Source organism: Lepidothrix coronata, unplaced genomic scaffold (assembly GCF_001604755.1).
Source record: "Lepidothrix coronata isolate B3197 unplaced genomic scaffold, Lepidothrix_coronata-1.0 Scaffold19, whole genome shotgun sequence".
Taxonomy (NCBI): domain Eukaryota; kingdom Metazoa; phylum Chordata; class Aves; order Passeriformes; family Pipridae; genus Lepidothrix; species Lepidothrix coronata.
This window is the reverse complement of record NW_016690199.1, coordinates 1584776-1595796: the sequence shown is the minus strand read 5'-3', so window position 1 is coordinate 1595796 and position 11021 is coordinate 1584776. Positions and strand designations below refer to the sequence as shown.

The 11021-nt window shown below is 43.3% G+C and overlaps 1 long non-coding RNA gene across 1 annotated transcript in view; it reads right to left on the bottom strand.

Annotated features, from left to right (window-relative positions):
• LOC108493708 overlaps positions 1–4789 on the bottom strand; it is an 8947-nt gene extending 4158 nt beyond the window's left edge. The window contains exons 1-2 of the long non-coding RNA XR_001873566.1: positions 4545–4789; positions 2899–3049 (exon numbers count right to left, since the gene is read on the bottom strand). This is a non-coding gene — a long non-coding RNA (uncharacterized LOC108493708). The remainder of the gene's footprint in view (positions 1–2898; positions 3050–4544) is intronic.
• Positions 4790–11021: the final 6232 nt, after the last annotated feature.

Below are 11021 nucleotides of genomic sequence, written 5' to 3'. Positions count from 1 at the left end.
TACAGAGAAGGGCTGACATACAGCTCCCAAAATACAAGGCCCCCTTTAATCTACCCTTGCTCAAGGTTTGCAGTAGTTTTTTACAGATCAGTAACTTACAGGTTCACAGAATCACAGAATGGGTGAGGTTGGAAGGGACTACAATGGGTCACTAGGTCCAGTCTCTCTGCTCAAGCAGGGAAATACAGGTTATGCCTGTTTTCTTGTTATCCTGGTCAAGCAGCACTTTACTACAAGATTAGAATCATAGAATGGTTAAGGTTGGAAAAGACCTGTAAGCTCAGTGAGTTCAGCTGTCAACCCAGCACCACCACCATGTCCTCAAGTGCCATATCCACATGTTTTTTGAACACTTCCAGGGATGGTGACTCCACCACTTGTGATTTAATTGATTTGAACAGGCTCATTTGTGACCTTTTAAAACTCCCCACAAATATGAAGGATGTGATGCAGAAGTACCAGGTGAAATTTGCTGACACACAGAACTTAAACTTTTTAAAAAATTAAAACTAACTGATTCATTAAACAATGGTCAGAGAACTTGAATTGTGGAAGGGCAGCAAAGAAACTTCCCTGAAAACCCAGACAGTGAGGTTGTAATAGCTTGATGTAAGAGGTTTTGGGTTGAAATACACAGGTTGCCTTGAAGTACATAGGAGGCTGCTAGATTTCTACTGATTACATTTTTTGGTGATAGATGCAGGAAATGCATTTAAAGGAGGGATCTGCACTGGGGGAGATCTGGGAATTTGAGCATACCAGGAAAAGATACTGGAGAAATTTTATCAGAGACCATTTGCTCCTGAGATTTCTGTGTTTCTCTTTACCGTCACCAAAGTGAATGAAGTCCAAAGCAGAGGGACTTCACAAAGTCATTCAAGTCTTTATTAAACCTTGGAAATGCAGGACAGGTGAGGCTGTTCTGCCTGTAAACAGTCTTTCTTAAGGGTACCAGCATCGTGTGAGACTTCCTGCATGACTGTGGGTGAGACTTGCTTACAAATCCCACAGTTTTGGGAAGCACATGAAGCAGTTGGACTGAGTGTATCCCCAGTGGCTGAGGCTTTCTGGAGAGCAGAGGACCCTCAGCACACATGTGACAGAACTGCTTGCAGGTTCTACAGTCATGCAGGATGTCTCAACCCATGGGAAGTGCTCATGGACACAGTCCACCGAGATTTTGGCTGCGACACCTCTGGAAATCTTTAGCAAACAGAAAGCACTTAACCAGAATAAAGCAGTGGATATGTGGGAGCCTTGAGTCCACCCATAAATGCCAGTGTTTTCAGGCACTCTGGCACAACCACCACACCCAATCACCCAAATTAGCCTCCTAGTTAGCTTTAACGAGCATGGAGAGCCAAATGTGAGTGTCCTGGGAGGCTTCCATGTGCCTCCTCACACTCCCACAGGTTTCTCTTCACCTTCATCTGGAAAGCTGACTAATTTACTCTGAGCTGTGTGTAATGTTTGTGCACACAAGCTGGGAATGCTGCTCCTCACAACCCTACAAATGGGGAACATTTCATAAATTCCCTTCCCAGGTCCCTTTTACTTTTTGCCACAGATCTGTATCCCCCTGGTTTAGGTTCCTTTTTGCCTACACCCCACCTGCCTCAAGGATGCCTGAAAGGCTTATGATGGCCAAGTGCTGCAAAAAGAAAACGAAATTAGTGTCTTCAGAGCAACACCCCATGGAGCAGGTCTCACAAGGCAATTGTTGGATTACTTGTCCTTGCTCCCCACTCCAGCATCCTGACCTCCCTGGCTACCAAACTCCATGTCCACTGGGGAATGCCGGTACTGGCAGATATTTTCTTCCATGTCTTTGCTCCTCCTTTAGCTCAGTGGATGCAGTTCTGTCAGCTCACATTCATAAATGCTGTGATTTATTTGATGCACAGATTGGCACATTTATGCATTTATTACATGTAGTAAACCTCAGGCCTGGTGTGTATTTGCAGATGCATTCATGTAATTAAACATTTAGGGGTAATTACTCTAATTGCCTATCTTGACTTGCTAAGCCTCCCATTCCGAGGATGAAATTCATTTACCTAAAGAGGCTTCATCTTCATAGTCCCTTTCATTCATACCTGCCCCTTACACAGCTGAGGGCTTTGCCATATCCCCTTTCCCACACTGTGACTCCTTACATTAGATGTAGGCAGTGACAGGGGCTGCTGGATCCTCAGAGCAGGATGCACATGTTACAGGTGGTCTGCAGTCAGGTATGCTCAGGTGTGTTTGCTTGCACAGCCCCATGATTTCCAGCAGACATCTAACCCAGATGTGGCTTGGCATGGGATTCCCTTCTCCCTCTCTACATCCCCATTCAACAACCAGCACAGGCTGAAGAATCCTGTGAGGTCTGGCTATGCAATGCTGAGCTAATCCCTCCGTGTCTGCAGAGCTCCCTCATCCGTGTGTTCGCAGATGAATTTGCAAATGAGAGAACACTCTGTTTTGAGCACAAAGCTGCAAAGACCTTGACATTATAAAAACCAAACCTTCAGCCTGTGGGTTGTAGCTTTGCATTTTGACTATTTAGATAAGAACATGCTGCCTATTCTACTACTCTTTACACAGGCTCAGGTTTAATCATTGATGTGCTGAAGGGAGATATGCCTTCATTCTTGCAATAACTCTGTGCTGCATGTGCTGAGGGGAAGAGTCCTGAAGGAATAGAGCTGTTGTGAGCATTTGCCAGCTCCTCTCAGCCTTTCTGAAGGGGCAGAATTTCATGTGTCGCTCATGCACTGCCCTGGGCAGCCTCACCCAGCAGCTTTTTGCTGGAAGGTGAATTTTTGTTTTCCCAATTCCCGATTCTTCTCAACAGACATAGAAATTATCCTCAAAAAAGTAACCAATGGGATCCAGAACAGAGATAAGGCTTACCAGTGCTCCTCCTTAGCTCTGCAAAGGCACTGACTTCTCATTCCTTAAAGCCATGACACAATGAAGATTAAAATAAATAGTACAGATGGGCGTTTTCTTTATGGGCTTTCTTCTCTTTCTGGGCTCTGGACAGCTGGACTTGGAGCAATGCCTACATTTATTTGGACAGGTGGAAAGAAAAATGGGGCAAACTGAATCATATTCTTTTGATTCTCTGAAACAGCTCTAAATGAGATTTTATCGTCTACACAGCATATATTAAACAGGCAATGATCCAACAAAGTTTTGTGGTGCTGTCTTTTGGAAAATTTATTTAATTTGTTTGTGGGTTTCATGCACCTACAATACACATTCCAAAGTCCCATGAGTAATAACAAATAGCCTTTAAAGCATGCCACTGCACAATGGCCCAGCATGAGAACAAATCTTTCCTTGGAATTAGAGGTACCGCTCCTGCCTGGCACCATTTCCCTGTACCACTAGGTGGCTTTTCCACCCAGTAGTTTGTATCTCTTTCTTCAAAGTCACTACAAGTACAAATACTTATACTACAAGTACTTATACTACAAGTACAATGAATCTAGTCCTAAGTGCAACCATCAAACCAGTGGAAAGTAGAGAATAAAGCTAAGACATCCTTCAGCAGATGAATTCTTAAATTCCCATACATTTACACTGAAATCTTCACCAATCCCTTGTCTGTCCTTCTAATGCTTTGTTTTGAGTTAGTTACAGCTGGCTGGCTGGCTAACTTCTGGATTTTGAACAGCATAAGGTGTCTGCTCAGATATATTCCTGTACAGCTATGGAACTTTGCAAAATAGTGTGTATGTCTAATTTTATAACAGACATTTTTGTAATTCATTAGCATAACACAGAAACAGGATGTGTACTAGTTAATGTAATGCATTGTCTCACCATGTTCTCAGGAAGAATAAATCCACGTTTGCCTTCTCAGATATTTTACTCTTTTTTTTTAACTTTTTTTAACTTAAATTTTTATCTACAGATCTTTACCCCCACCTAAACACTGCAAATATCTGACTATAGTATCTTTTTCAAGTAGCACTCAGTGTCTCAAACTCCCTCCAAACAGAAAACCCCCAAGAGGGTCATTGACTGGAGTACAGACCAGTGTGAGGGGAAAGATAAGGGTCACAAATCCTGTTGTGTTAAAAAAAATAAATACCACCCCCTCCTAGTTTTTCAGTAAGTTTCGCCATGTTGAGTAGCAAGTATATTATTGGAAGCACAACACAGCTGAATTGGGCAGAGAAAGACCTAAGACATATTAAAAGTTTGGCAGATGAACTCAAGATTTGCGTTTTTCACTCATTTCAGATTTTTTTCCCCTTTCCTTTAATATTTAACTCTTGTTTTCTACTACAGAAGTGGTCATATATTCACTGGAGAGAAACACATGGAGCTGTGTCCTGACAAGTGCCCTTCAGTGGCACAAAAAGTTGCATCAACAGCTCTTTCAGGTAGAGCACAGTCACACACACAGGATTCACAGGCAAATTTAGGGGGGTTAATGCTGAAACTAATTTTGCACACATCAGGTAAGATTTCAGTGAGGAAAGACAGCTGATGGAGAAGGCTCCTGCTTTAGAAAACATCAGAGAGATGAGTTTGGACTGCATTACCTGTGTAAAGCTGCTTTCTGTCTCCAAATATTCAGCAGAGATGGACGCAGGCTGGCAAGAGTCTGTGAAAACCACACTTGGAGCTGCTCTGTGTTGATGCAGCAGTACTTGCTCTTGGTTGCCATGTCCCAGGTGGCACCACTTTGATCCAAATCTCTGCCCTGACTGCAGCAGCTTTTTACACCCAACTGGTTTTCAATACGCGGCTTTCCCAGAGGCCCTGGATCAACAGAAGATTCTAAAGGGAAGAGAAGGATCACAGTTAAATCTATTGGAGCAAACTGGCACTCAGTAAAAGCTGCAGCAGGGGAGGTTCAAGTTGGACATCAGGAAGAATTTGTTCATGGAAGGGGTTGTTAAGCATTGGAATGGGCTGCCCAGGGAGGTGGTGGAGTCGCCATCCCTGGAGGTGTTTAAGGAAAGACTGGATGTGGCACTCGGTGCCATGGTCCAATCAATGAGGTGATGTTTGGCCATAGGTTGGACTCGATGATCTTGAAGGTCTTTTACAACCTCAATCATTCTGTGATTCTGTAGTGATACAGCTGAATAAATAAAGCAATTAGGAATACATGATGGGGTTTTTTTATTATACAAGTGCCTTTCAAGCTGCCTTTATACAGCATAAGCGTTCATGGTATAATCCAATTAAAAGCTGTGTTATCACATTACCTGGTGCTGATTCAAAGTCAATATACTCTGCTCCTAGGAGGCTTTTCTGCTGGTGCTTGGCAGTACACAGATGCAGGCACATGGGTTTTGATGGGATGGAGCACAGGCCTGTGGTACCTCAGTGATATCCTAGACCTACCTGCAGTACAATATGTAGGTGCATGTCTAGGCTGATCTTTAAATTACAACAATCCTAACCAAAACCAAGTTTTCATTTTTCATGCTCAAGTCCGTCTGCTTTGGCCCGGCACAGTTTAAATCACCAGGACAGCATGAGGGTGAGCTCTGCCAGGCAGTGCCAGCAGTTTTTCCCTCTCAGTGAGTGCTGCTTATGTGGCTCCATCAACTGAAAGGCACTGGAGGACTGGTAACGCTCAGAACAACCTCTGATCTCTTGGCTGTCCCTCAAGCTGTATTATCACTGCAAACACGCACTTCCCTTAATCTCTATATAATCTTCTCGCAGACAGAGTAATTAAAAAACAGTTCCATGTCTTTTCCCTGGCTTCTTTCAGCTAAGCATTTTGCAGCCTCCCCGTCCCTCATGCCAACAGTCTGTAAATTTTTTCCTGTGATTTTATATTCTTTTTATCAAGCTTTGTACTCCTCTGTCAGCTTTTCTCTTTATGCAGAACTTCTTTCAGGTGAAATGCTCTCTTTCTCCCTCTTCACCTCACGGAGATTATTCATGTGCCTGAAAAGTCCTTGTGGAAGCAAGCTCCGATCCCAGCCTTGCGTGGTTTTGAAGCACTCCCCTCCATGAATTTCTGTCATCTCTTCCTATCTCACTGTGCCCACAAGCTGAAGCTGGGACACAAGGGCAGAGGTGAAGTCTCTGGGCCAAGGCTGTTTCCTGGCCTGCCACAGGTCTGGATGCTCAAAGGGATTTTGGTAGGATGGTTCTCAGTGAAAACAAGCCCTGGCAGATGAGGAATCACCCAGATGGTGATCAAAGTGACAGCCTGGGGCTGCTGTGGGAGGCAGATGGACACCTCTCCCAGCCTTGCCTGGGCCCCAGGGCCAGGGCCACCTCCTGCCCACAAGGGCCCTGCCCTTCTCCCAGCCCTTGGAGATTCCCACAACAAAAACTCTTGGTCATGGGAAGATGTGATATGCTTTCCATGGGGTTGGTATTTCTGTTAGGTATTCCTCTGGAAAGCTTTTCTCTTGTTATCTTTGGGATCATCTTCTTTGGTTTTATGCCTTTGTGAAATAGTTCTGTGCCAATCATGGGACACTTGGATGCTGTGCTGTGCTGCTTTTACTGTTTAGCTATACTTAGACATGCATAGGACTTTGACATCCATTTTCCAGCACAACAAACAAATGTTGTTATAATCCAATATTCTCAATTGTTTTGAGTGTGGTGAAGAACCACAGAGGGAATAGTGTGAAAACAGCTTCTGCAAAGTATCAATTTTGTTTTATCAAGGACTGTGCTGGCAGTTTATACCTCATATTTTAATTCTTCACGGTAAGGAAACATTGGTGGATTCAATGTAATAATATTTTTCTACATGAGTGCCAAGGTTCCTGTGTCTGAAATGCTACATGGAAATTATTCACAAAAGCAGGTATTCACTGGTAACAGCTTTTCTGGCACTTTTCATCAGTTGATTTACAAAGGAAATCAGTGCCCTTATTTCCCTGTTATTGGTACAGAAGTACAGAGAGGAAAAAGAACTTGATGCAATGTATGCCTCCTAACAACATGATGGCTTGAAGAGGTGTTAAAGACTTCTGGCTGCTCTTGGTTTTATTTGGAGTTGAGAGCCCTGGAGGCCCATTAAACAACTGTCATTGTTGACCTAAATAATTTCTTTACATTTCAATCTATTTATTGTCTTTACAGAGAATATTTCAATACTAAGAAAGGAAGATGGATCCTAATTGTATTTGCCCTAGTCCTACAGGCTTCTCAAAACTCATTTCAAACATTTTATAACCTTGTCAAGGCTCAGACTTGCTCAGCTTTCAGCCCTGAGTGCCATCCCTGTGACTCCAAAGGGATGTGTGAGCACGACACATAGAGATAATCCCTTGCAGAATCACAGCATTGGTCAGTATTTTCACTGGAAATTAAACATTTCAAGGTGAGGTATTACAAAGAGGTATTTTTTTGTAATTACACATTTGGGAGCGTAGTGTGACTGCTTTAATTTGGAGGTCACTGGATGCTTAAAACCTACATAGACTGCCTTGTAAGAAATAACCCTGAAAGTAAAAGGTGGACTTCTCCAAGGTCTTTTTTTAAGTGCCACCCAGGTTCATGCATACAGGCCTCCTACACCTCTGTGTGAAAAGAGCAGTTGTATTAGTAACTGTATGTGACCAAAAAAGCTTCTGAAACCAGAAGGCTATAAATGACTACACAAACTTTTTAAACTTCAGGTTTTAAACCATTTAAGCCAAAATACATAAATCAAGCCAGATTTGTTGAATACATGGCTCAGGTCATAAAACTTTTCAGATCATAAAACTTAGCCAGGCTTACACAGAACCTGACTTGGATTTCAGATTTGTGATTATATGCAGGCTTTCTTGCAAGTATTTTGCATGCCCTAGCAAATACAACTGCGTTTTGTTTTTCACGGTGTCAGGTCCTTTGAGCACCAACACACCCTTCAGCACTGCTCTGAGGGGTTTGTTGCCCATATTCAGGGCCAGCTCTGTAACTTGGGGCAAGACTGCAGGGAAAAGAGCTGTGAGAAGTCTCCTCCAGGCTGGGCTGTGTCTGGCCTTGTGCCAGATCCTGCCCTGGCCTCTTTGACTTGCCTTTCTGGCTTGAACATTGCCCTCTGTACTCCAAGACTGTGCCTCGACAGACACTGAGCTCTTTTGAAGTGAGCCTGACACGTGGCTTTCCCAAGCACCTGGTTCAAAAAACAAACTACATTCTTAAATTAAAACAAAAAAACTACCACATCTTCATTTCAAGTCTTGCAGGCAGCTGTCCTTTAAACAATAGGGTCTGCCATTTGGGTGAAGTCCTATTTGCCAGGATGTCATTAACATGGCATGCAATAGCAGCATGATGATGATGATTAACAATGTCTTGCAGAGTTTAGATGCCATTTCTGTCTAGATACACAAGTTCTGGTCCCATTTTAGTGAGGGCTCTGTTGGAGGGTGGTGATTTTGGACTGAGAAGGTGTTCTTGTTACATATGCACCTGAAATACATCTGTTAGTCATTGTTACACCATGTTTGTCTTGTTCTCTCCATTATTCTTTTGTCACACCACTACTAGCATGAAAGCCAAATCCTGCAGACTCAGCGGGTGGAAATTTCTCTAGGACAGGATGGGAAGTTCTATTCACACACTGGATAATACTCAGAAACCTGTGATTCTATCTGTGAAGATTTAAAATTTCACTTGGGCTTTGTTTATGATTTGGTTGTGTGAACAATATTGGATAATTATTGTCATTTTCATCCAAGGACATATGATATACACATCCTCAAGCACCTGTGTCACTCTGTGTCTCCAGTTTCCTAATGAAATCCATGTTCACTAGGAAAAATGAGGAAGAGTCCTGTACTAGGTAGGACTTACAAGCCATATCCCACAACATAATGACTGTACTAAAGGAGTGATTCTCTCTGGGTTTTATTTTTTCCAGAACAAACCCAATTTTGTCCTTGTTACTGGCATTGTCAAGAGGACTCAGACAGTGCTTTTCTTCAGCTGGCACTTAAAGGGTGAGAAAAATATGGTGAAATATAGTTACATGACCCTGGTACCACCATATGACCAGAAGTGTGAGCACTCCATTGGTGCTGGTAGGATTAAAGAGTGGGACAGAAGTGGTTGCACAGTTTGTGGCTGCAGAAGCTGTGCCAGGCACACTATGCACACAAAACCAAAGGGACTTTTAAGATTTCTCCTGACTGCACTCATGGGTGAAGTGTCAACCAAACAAATGGAGATAAGAAGACAGACAGAGCTAATGAGTACAAGGCATATTAAAAAAGGTGTATGTGCATACATATGCATCATACAGAGGGGGACAGTAGGACAGTCATAAGGCAAAATCACATTCCAGAATGTAGGCATCTCTAGCCTACAAGAAATAAGGAGAAAACCATCTGATTAGCCAGAAAACCGGCAAAATTTAAGACAAAGTGAGTGTGACAACTCCAGCCCCCTCATGAATAGTATCCTGTGTTCTTTTGTTGTCTGGCTAAGCTGGTTTGAAAAGCCCCTTCATCAGCTATATGTAGCTTCCAACACAATGAAGGTGCAAAACTACACAATCCTTAGAACACTCGGGTTCTTCACTGATGAACCTACATTGCAAGTTCCTCCAGTCTTGTTATAAACATCTTTTTTCCTAAAATACAGTGATCAAAAGGTTATGCAGTCCCCTACTGCCTCCAAAATGAATAACTTCTTTAAAAAATGCGTGTCTTACTATAAATAATCTTTTACTGTTTGCCTTTCAGCAGCCACAGCAGATCACGAGGGTGGTATCAGAAGATGTACCAGCAAACACAGAGCTCCTGCATCCTGAAGTTATGCTTCAAGCACGGTTGCTCCACAGCTCTGTGAATCAGCAATCTTGTGTTCTTGGCCAGTTTCTACCATTTACATATCCTGACTCCAAATCTACAGCTGCATGACTTAGTTGCATGACTAATCTCACTGAACTCCAGGGGCAAGACTGGGGGCCTGCAATACAAGTGTTGCAACTCCCAATACCTGTGGAGTCAGGTTACCTGATCAAGTGCCTCTGCTCCCTTTTCAGCCAAAGCAGTTAAGCTCCATCAGATGTGGACTTCCTACAACCCAATCACCAAACTACATGTCCTGCTGGATCTCTTTCTATTCCTCTGTGTTTTACAGACAGGAGGACTAAACTCAGGAGGAGGGATGGAAGATGCAATTCCCCAGATTATGCCATAATCTAGTGGCTACAGCAGCCTTCTTAGTCATGAGTGGGTTGCATCCCAGCAGGACAAGGTGAAACTGGATTGAGATTTCCACTCTCCGGTTGACTACATTTATTAAGACATTATGGGAAGGAAGCTCTGGTGCTTCTCTTCCCTCATCTTTTTCACAGAAGCCTCTGGTTTCTCTGTGAACAACACTGGACTCAGCCTTATGAGGCTCCAAGTGTGCACAGTAGCGTAGGTTTCTCCAGGTATTCAGGTGGAATATAGACCTGTCTTTGCTGTGTTCCCAAACTATGGCAGGATTCAATGGGAGTCTGGCCATACCAGTCATTGACACCAGCGCAGTCATGGGCACTCCAGTTTAGTGACCTGTGGAACTTTCAGAACAAATGAGTAGGTGGTAGGAATTTTACATACTTCTAGGATCAGACAGCTGCCACAGCAGAAGATTTATAGGTAGCTTTCTTGAACTTGGCCAGAGGAATCCACCTGAGTCCCATTTCCAGAGCCCAAAGTAAATATTGTAGAATTTACCCATCACGACAATGCACTTATTTAAGGCCTTGAATGTTTGAGGGCAAGTCACATAACCCTGTGTATTTTAACTCAGCACCACAAAAATGTTAATTACTTCCCTCGTGATGATATTTCAAGGGTTAATTTACATTTGAGGAAACGGCTCAGGCTTCCCTGGGAAGGGGTCACAGCACCAAGCCTGACAGAGTTCAAGCGTTTGGACAACATCCTCAGGCACATGGTGGGATTCTTGGGGTGTCCTGTGCAGGGCCAAGAGTTGGACCTTGATGATCCTGATGGGTTTCTTCCAACTCAGGATATTCTGTGATTCTGTGAAATGCCACAGACACCCACATAATTCTGAGCACTTCCTGTGTCATCAAGAAGAGCAGC